Source organism: Macaca mulatta, chromosome 3 (genome assembly GCF_049350105.2).
Source record: "Macaca mulatta isolate MMU2019108-1 chromosome 3, T2T-MMU8v2.0, whole genome shotgun sequence".
Lineage (NCBI taxonomy): Eukaryota > Metazoa > Chordata > Mammalia > Primates > Cercopithecidae > Macaca > Macaca mulatta.
This window is the reverse complement of record NC_133408.1, coordinates 34907614-34916411: the sequence shown is the minus strand read 5'-3', so window position 1 is coordinate 34916411 and position 8798 is coordinate 34907614. Positions and strand designations below refer to the sequence as shown.

The following is an 8798-nucleotide window of genomic DNA, read 5'->3' as shown; positions in this document are numbered from 1 at the left end:
GCAGCTGTCACCATCCCGTGTCTGCTCTCTGTCAGGCCTCTAAGTGCTGCAGACATATTAACATATCACTGCTAGTTTGAAAAGTCTTATTTGTTATCAGAATATTTCGTGTAGGCACAGGGTTGCCCCAGCACTGTTTGTGGAAACCCCAGTGTCCTCACAGCATGCGGGAGCCGTGACGCAGCCACCGTGGAGTCCATGCTGACACGGTGCGGCCATGTGCCATGAGCTCACCGACGCAGTGCGGCTGTGTGGCGTGAGCTTACTGTGAAACGGAGACAGGGACATAGGAAACTACAAAGGAGAACCCCAGAAGGAGGAGCTGGAGCTGATGGGCGTGGCCGGCCGCGAGCCCCTCGGAGCACCCCTGGGAGTGGAGTTCTGGCTGTCATGGCAGAGGGTTTCTTTTTTTTTTTTTTTTTTTTTTTTGAGACGGAGTCTTGCTCTGTCACCCAGTCTGGAGTGTAGTGGCCGGATCTCAGCTCACTGCAAGCTCCGCCTCCCGGGTTTACGCCATTCTCCTGCCTCAGCCTCCCGAGTAGCTGGGACTACAGGCGCCCGCCACCTCGCCCGGCTAGTTTTTTTTGTACTTTTTAGTAGAGACGGGGTTTCACCGTGTTAGCCGGGATGGTCTCTCGATCTCCTGACCTCGTGATCCGCCCGTCTCGGCCTCCCAAAGTGCTGGGATTACAGGCTTGAGCCACCGCGCCCGGCCTATGGCAGAGGGTTTCACATGCTCAAAAAGTAAACGAACCAGGATATGAGGGGAACACAACAGGCCGTGCCCACAGAGCGCCTGGGCCCAGGCCGGGGCCTCTTCACACCGTACTCTGACCCACCATCGGGAGCGCTCGGCTGGGGCTGGGGCCTGCCTCTTCCCTTGAACCACACTCTGACTCGCTGATGGGTGCCCTGGGGCCAGAGCCTTCCTCTTCGTGCCGCACTCCGACTCGTCAGGAGCGTGGGGCAGACTATGGACCAAAGCTGGGAGAGAGGAAAGATACTGCACTCTAGGGAGTGAATTTCTTTTTTCCGTGTACGATTCTGAAGCTATATTCTGAGATGGAAAAAACTAGAAGTACATTGTGGATGATAAAAGGCAGGCGTATTGAGCTCCTGCTTTTCTAACATACAAAGGTACCTGGATAGAGAAATAGAGTGATCGCTGTCACCTGCCCAGGGTATCCTCTGAGACCCCAGCGGATACCTGAAGCCGCGGATAGTCCTGAATCCTGTCCCATGTTTTTTCCTGTACGTACCTGTGATCAAGTCTGAGGTGTGACCGCAAAACTGACAGAACTTTCTGCTTCCTCTTCAAAATGTCACAGGTCGGAGCTGTGTTCTTACGGAAGATCTTAGCAACCTCGGCATATGGCTGTTTTAGGTCAGGAGTTTCCACCTTTTCCCTTAAAGGAAGCACTTGGCAGCTTCTCTGGTATGTCTGAGTCGCCTGCATCACCACTCTTGTGCTTTGGGGCCATTATTAAGTAAAATAAAGGCTTCTTGGACCCAGGCGCCGCATCACCGTGACGGTAGGTCTGATCACCGAGATGGCTACTGAGTGCCTGGCAGGCAGGGTGGCGTGGACAGCCTGGAATGCTGGACAGAGGGAGGGTTCACGTCCCGGCAGGACAGCTGCTCAGAACAGCATGGAATTGAAAACTCATGAATGGTTTATTTCTGGAATTTTCCACTTAGTATTTTTGGAGCGTGGCTGACCATGGGTAACTGAAACTGTGTGTAAAGGGGACTATTGTGAGGGGCTGTGCACAAATGCTTCCCAGCTCTGCCCTGAAGGCCTGAACGCAGCGCCCCCCACACTCAGGGTCTTGGCCCTGATACCATTTTCTAACCAAAGGAACCAGGGCCAGGCCAGAGAAGGTATTGGATAAGCCAGAGAGTGAAGAATTGCTGAGATGAAGGGGCTTATTGAAATAACACTGGGGGATAGGAAGGAGCACACGATGGCCAACCTGGGGCAATTTGAGCATGAAAATAAACAGGCCGGGCCCGGCAGCTCGTCTGCAATTCCAGCACGCTGCGAGGCCGAGGTGGGAGGATCACTTGAGGCCAGGAGTTCAGCATGAAAATAAACAGGCTGGGCGCAGTGGCTCACACCTGCAATCCCTGCACTGTAGGAGGCCAAGGTGGGAGGATCGCTTGAGGCCAGGAGTTCGAGACCAGCCTGGGTACCATGGTGAAACCTGTCTCTACAAAACATAAGAAAAATCAGCTGTGTGTGGTGTCACCCGCCTGTAGTCCCAGATACTCAGGAGGCTGAGGTGGGAGGATCACGTGAGCCAGAGGTTAAGTCTGCAGTGAACCACGATTATACCACTGCTCTGCAGCCTGGGCAACAAAGCAGGACCTTGTCTCACAAAAAAAAAAAAAGAAAATTAATTATTGTAATGGGCTGTAGCTCACAGAATAAATTGGTATCCACTAGTCTATACAAAATAAGTAATTGGGTATCAATGAGGGGAGGGCCAGGTCTGTCTTATTAATTCTAATGTAGAAGGAATTTTGGGAACAGGAAATTGCTATTGCAGAAACCACAGTGGTGACGGATGCAGATTACAACCCTCAGTGGGCCAGGCGTGGTGGCTCACATCTATAATCCCAACACTGGGAGGCCAAGGCAGGCAGGTCACTTGAGGCCAGGAGTTCGAGACCAGCCTGGCCAACATGGAGAAACCCCGTCTCTACTAAAAATACAAAAATTAGCTGGGACTGGTAGCGCATGTCTGTAATCCCAGCTACTCGGGAGGCTGAGGTGGGAGAATCGCTTAAACCAGGAGGCGGAGGTTGCAGTGAGCCGAGATTGTGCCACCGCCCTCCAGCGTGGGCGACAACTGTCTCAAAAAAAAAAGAACCCTCAGTTGACATGAAGCGAGTGGTGAGGTGTGGTGTGAAGCAGGTGTCTGCTGAATCTTGAGAAACCTTCCCTTGAGATGTGTACTCCCTCCAAGGAGACAGTGGTCACATCACAGCAGAGCAGCGGAAGCCCCCCTAACCCAGCAGTCACTGCCGGGAGCGAGCCACACAGGCAACAGCGACCTGGCGACCTCACTGAGAGCACGGTGTCACCTCTGTTTCTCTTGCCCAACTGCATGACCTGAATGTAATCCCGAGGAGACATCAGACACAGACCCAGACCGAGGGGCCTTCTGCGAAGTGACTGCCAGCGCTCACCCAGTGTTATGTAAGATGTTATTTGGGGAACCGAGTATACACACCGTCCTATTTTTGGAACTTTTTGGAAGTCTGAAATTATTTTGAAATGAGAAAAAATATGCTTTGTATGAAACTGTAGTGGAATAGATTGAGTCGATTCTCATTCGAAAATAACTTCAAAGAGTTTCCAATAGGGACGATGCCGGCATGAATGGTTTCAGCAGGTCACAGGCTGAGAAGCCCGAGTCCCAAAATAGCGCCCTTGTGTGGACAGCCGGACTCCTTACAAACGCGCAGTAGCTTCCCGACGCTGCCTCTGATTTTCTGGGTCTGGCTGCTGAATGCGCTGTGCTTAAGAATCCAGACACCCTGTTGTTCCTGCCAGAGCTTCTCACAAGATATTTCGGGTAGTTCATCATCTGTCGTGTGCAGAATGCATTTTACTTCTCATACACGCTTGTCATGATAAGCTGGCCACATTATTAAAAGGCTCCCAAAGACAATTTCCAGAACATTTTCCAAGCGTTCCCCTTGGGATGAGGTAAACCAGAGGCGGCGTGGTCCCAGGCCCGCCCCGGTGTTGCTTCCCAGGAGGGGAGGTCTGACCTGGAGGCCTGGAGCCCCCCAGGGTCGGGTCTGCAGCCCCAGAGCTGATGTGCGGGGTCTCGTGTGCACAGGCCTTGTACCGGAATTCAGCGCTGGCCCTGTTCCACCCAGGCCTCAGGAGCAAGGCAAACTGCTTTCTTCCTGAAGCTTCCTGTGTCGGTTCCTCTGGCCACACTAATAGATTACTGTAAGCCCAGTGGCTTAAAGCACCGCAAGCATTACTATTCCAGAGCAGAGTCTACAAGGGGCCCAAGCCAGACAGGATGGCCCACGCCTGTCATCCCGGCAGTTTGGGAGGCCAAGGTGGGAGGATCGCCTGAGGCCAGCCCTGGCAACGTAGTGAAACTCTGTCTCTACCAAAAAAAATTGTTTTTAAATTACCCTGGTGTGGTGGTATGCACCTGTAGTCCCAGCTACTCGGGAGGCTGAGGCAGGAGGATCGCTTGAGCCTGGGAGATAGAGGCTGCCGTGCACTATGATGGCACCACTGCACTTAAGCCTGGGAGGCAGAGCAATACCCTCTCTCAAATTATAAATAGCTCAACAGAGGCTGGGCGCAGTGGCTCACGCCTGTAATCCCAGCACTTTGGGAGGCTGAGGCAGGCAGATCATGAGGTCAGGAGATCAAGACCAGCCTGGCCAATATGGTGAAACCCCGTCTCTATTAAAAATACAAACAGCCAAGTGTGTTGGTGGATGCCTGTAGTCCCAGCTACTCGGGAGGCTGAGGCAGGAGAATCGCTTGAACCCAGGAGGCGGAGGTTGCAGTGAGCCGAGGTTGTGCCACTGCACTCCAGCCTGGGCAACAAAACAAGACTCCGTCTCAAAAAAAAAAAGCCCAACAGCGATGTGTCCCCTTGGGAGGCTCTGGTGTTGAAGCACCTCAGTCAGGGCTGGGACTTGGTCCAGCCTCAAGTCGGCAGCGTGGCCCCTTCCGATCCCTCCGACCCCTGCCTGTGTGCTCCTGTCTCTCCAGCTGTGACCTCCTGCCTCCATGTCAGGACCCTTGGAACTGCACGGGGTCCTGCTAATCCCGGACCATCCCCATCTCGGTCCCAAACAACCCGATTTGCCATGTAAGCACCATGTTCACAGGTCCCAGGGACCGGGATGCAGACATCTTCAGGGACATTGTTCTGCCCCCACACCTAGTTGTGAGGCATGTGGGTGGCTCAGGCTTGGCCTGGGGCGGCAGCAGGTCCCTCTGGTGGGAGGGGCCCGAGGCCCCCCCCCCGGCTCTGGACAGCCGTGCACCTCGACAGGTGTCCGTGCTCAGAGGGGAGGCTGGCGGCCTACTCGTCCACTCTGAAGAGCAGGGGAGCTGGGGTCATGACGAGGGGCACCGGGGTTAGTCTGTGGGGCTGCCTGCCAGACAGGGCCGGACAGCGCCCACCCCCCCTTAGCCTGCAGGGGCTGTGTGACCTTCGAGGAAGCAGAAGCACTTGGTGGGGGTGGCCCCTGATGGACGGACAGCAGCAGCACCACGGCACCCTTGAGGGTCACCTGCAGAGGCAGAGCCAGGTGCATAGCTGTCAGCTGGGGCAGGGACGGTAGTTTGTGCAGCTAGACCTTTGCTCCAGGAGCCACAGGCTGGGGCCAGGGTCGTGCGTCCTGAAGCCCCAGGCCTTCCTGACTGGGCATCCCCTTCCCACCATCTGCCCCCACGGCCACCTGCCTGCCACCACCCTCAACCCCCCACTAACCCTGCCAGCTCAGTTTCCAGATGTGGCCCAGATCAGGGCAGCACAGGACAGGTGCCTATGAAGTGTGGGGTTCAGTGAGGGGCTGCAGGGGCTGAGCCAGAGCCTGGGCGGGGCAGGGGTCTACCCACCTGTGGGGGCTGCGATAGGGACCAGGCAGGATGGTCCAGGTAGCGGCCCTTTGGGCAGCAGAGCCACAGACCCTCCCTGGGGTCCCAGCTTTTCTCAGGGCAGACGTGGGAAGCACCAGCCCTCATGGGCGTCCGCTGGGGTGGGGATCCTGCTTCATGGAGGCCTCTCTTTGAGGGGAGTGGCCTGGACGTGGGGCTGGTGGGGGCTGGGATTCTCTGAGGCCACCAGTGCAGATGCTAGTCTCTATGTCACAGGCCATCCCAAACTCAGGGCCTCACACAGCATCTTCCGGCTCCCACCCTTATGGCTCTGAGGCTGGCTGGGCTCAGCCGGGCGGTTCACACACAGGTGTGAGGAGGCTGGAGTCACTGAGCTCTGCTCTCGATGGGTGGGTTCTAGCCCTTGAGTGGGCAGGGTTGGGCCCAGCGCCTCTGTTCCTGGGCTCTGTCCGCGTGACCTCTGCAGTGTGGAGGCTGCAGGGGGGCCCGGCTGTGTACATGGAGGTGGGACAGGGGCGAGAGGCCAGGCAGAAGCTGCATCCTCCTGTGACCCCATGTCAGAAGTCACAGGCCACCACCCTGCATGGCCTGGGACAGTCACAGCCCCTCATCCACGTTGGTCCTGCATGGGCTGGGACAGTCACAGCCTCCCGCTGTGTATGGAGAGGCAGGGCAGGGGCGAGGGGCCAGGCAGAAGCCACATCCTCCTGTGACCCCATGTCAGAAGTCACAGGCCACCACCCTGCATGGCCTGGGACAGTCACAGCCCCTCATCCACGTTGGTCCTGCATGGACTGGGACAGTCACAGCCCCCCACTGTGTATGGAGAGGCAGGGCAGGGGCGAGGGGCCAGGCAGAAGCCACATCCTCCTGTGACCCCATGTCAGAAGTCACAGGCCACCACCCTGCATGGCCTGGGACAGTCACAGCCCCTCATCCACGTTGGTCCTGCATGGACTGGGACAGTCACAGCCCCCCACTGTGTATGGAGAGGCAGGGCAGGGGCGAGGGGCCAGGCAGAAGCTGCATCCTCCTGTGACCCCATCAGAGGTCACAGGCTGCTGTCCTCCATGGGCTGGGACAACCACGGCCCCTCGCCCACAGGGGTCCTGCACGGGCTGGGACAGCTGTGGCCCACGTTGCAGGTGGGAGTGAGAGGGGTGTTAAACACACTGGGGAGTGGCACAGGGAGGGGAGGGAAGTGCGGGGAGAGGGTAGATGTGTAGATGGTGGAGAGAGATGATGGTGGTGACGGATCATTCACAGATGACAGATAAACAGATGACAGAGGTAGAGAACAGGGAGACTGCTTGATGAAACATAGAGATGGCAGTTCACATAGACACAGATGACAGGTTGCACAAATAGATGATGGGCGGATGGACAGAGGGGGATGGTGAGTGAGAGGGAGGGAGGGGGCACAGGCAGGTCCCCCAGGAAAGGCAAGCCCCGTCTAAGGCTGCGTCCGCCTTTCCTGACTCACGTCCACACCTCCCTCTCTGTGAGGCTGTGGGGTTTCTCCAGCCTGACTCTGCAGAGTGCGGTCTTGTGCCTGCCTCTGGCACAGACAGGCCTGTGGTTCGTTCCCGCAACAGCCCCCATGAGATGGGTGACTCAGCCTCAGTCTCCCCATCTGCTAAAGACATATGGCATCAGCCCGCCTGGGCACTGAGGACTGGAGTGGCCTCTGGTATGGGCGGAGGATTACCTAGGTGCTGAGGCAAGAGACTGAAGGCACAAACTGTTTCAGTATAATAAAGAAAATAGAATAAAAATAGTCATAATACAAATTAGATATAGAGATGATCATGGACAATTATCAATCATTATAAACATTATTAATCATTCACTTTTAATATTACTCTTTGTTGCATTACTGATATAACCTAGGATTAAGCGGCGGCTATAGGGTCAGGTGCTGAAGGGACATGGTGAGAAGTGACCTAGAAGGCAAGAGGTGAGCCCTCTGTCACGCCCGCATAAGGGCCGCTTGAGGGCACCTTGGTCAAGCGGTAACGCCAGTGTCTGGGAAGGCCCCCGTTACTTAGCAGACCGCAAAAGGGAGTCTCCTTTCCTTGCAGGAGTCAGGGAACACTCTGCTCCACCAGCTTCTTGTGGAAGGCTGGATATGATCCAGGCCTGCCCGCAGTCATCCGGAGGCCTAGACCCCTCCCTGTGGCGCTGTGCTTCAACGGTCACGCTCCTTGTCCACTTTCATGTTCCTCCCATACTCCTGGTTCCTCTTTGAAGTTCTTAGAAGATAGCAGAAGAAATAGTGAAAGTCTTAAAGTCTTTGATCTTTCTTATAAGCGCATAGAAGAAAACGCTGACGTATGCTGCCTTCTCTCTCTGCTTCGGCTGCCTAAGAGGGAAGGGCCGCCGTCCCACGATCACGTGACTTGCTTCACTTTGTCAATCACTTAGAAGATTCACCCTCCTTACCCTGCCCCCTCGTCTTGTATGCATTAAATATCAGCGTGCCCAGCCGTTCGGGGCCACTGGCGGTCTCCGTATCTTGGTGGTAGTGGTTCCCCGGGCCCAGCTGCTTTCTCTTCATCTCTTTGTCTTGTGTCTTTATTTATTACAATCTCTCATCTTTGCACACGGGGAGAACACCCGCTAAGCCTCACAGGGCTGGACCCTACACTCTGGGCAGAGGGGGCCTCTTGGGTTCAGCCCATGCAGCCAAGCAGGAGGAGCTGCTGGATTCTTATTTAAACATGAGAGAAACAGCCTTCAGAACGAGGACGTGCATGCACAGGGCTCACATAAACGGCAGGTTCTGCGTGTGACCACACCCACCATCTGCCCCTCTGTGGCTGGCTCCTGTCACTTAGCACAGCGTGTTCAAGCTTCACCTGTGTCGTGCTGTGTTCATGGCTGAGTCGCACTCTGTGGTGTGTACAGACCATACTTGGCTTATCCACCCATCAGCTGGTGGACGTTTGGGCTGTTTGCATTTAGGACTGTCCTGAGTAACGCTGGCTGGGAAAGACGGCTCACGCCTATAATCCCAGCACTTTGAGAGGCTGAGGCAGGTGGATCACCTGAAGCCAGGAGCTCAAGACCTGCCTGGGCAACATAGCAAGACTCTGTCTCTACAAGTAAAACCCCCACCAAATTTAGCCGGGCAAAGTGCCACACACCTGTATTCCTAGCTACTCAGAAGGCTCAGGAGGGAGGATTG

The 8798-nt window shown here is 55.7% G+C and overlaps 1 protein-coding gene across 1 annotated transcript in view; it reads left to right on the top strand.

The window, feature by feature from the left end:
* Positions 1 to 8798, top strand: part of PRKAR1B (protein kinase cAMP-dependent type I regulatory subunit beta) — a 482327-nt gene that overhangs the window by 53908 nt on the left and 419621 nt on the right. The gene's annotated exons all lie outside the window — the stretch shown is intronic.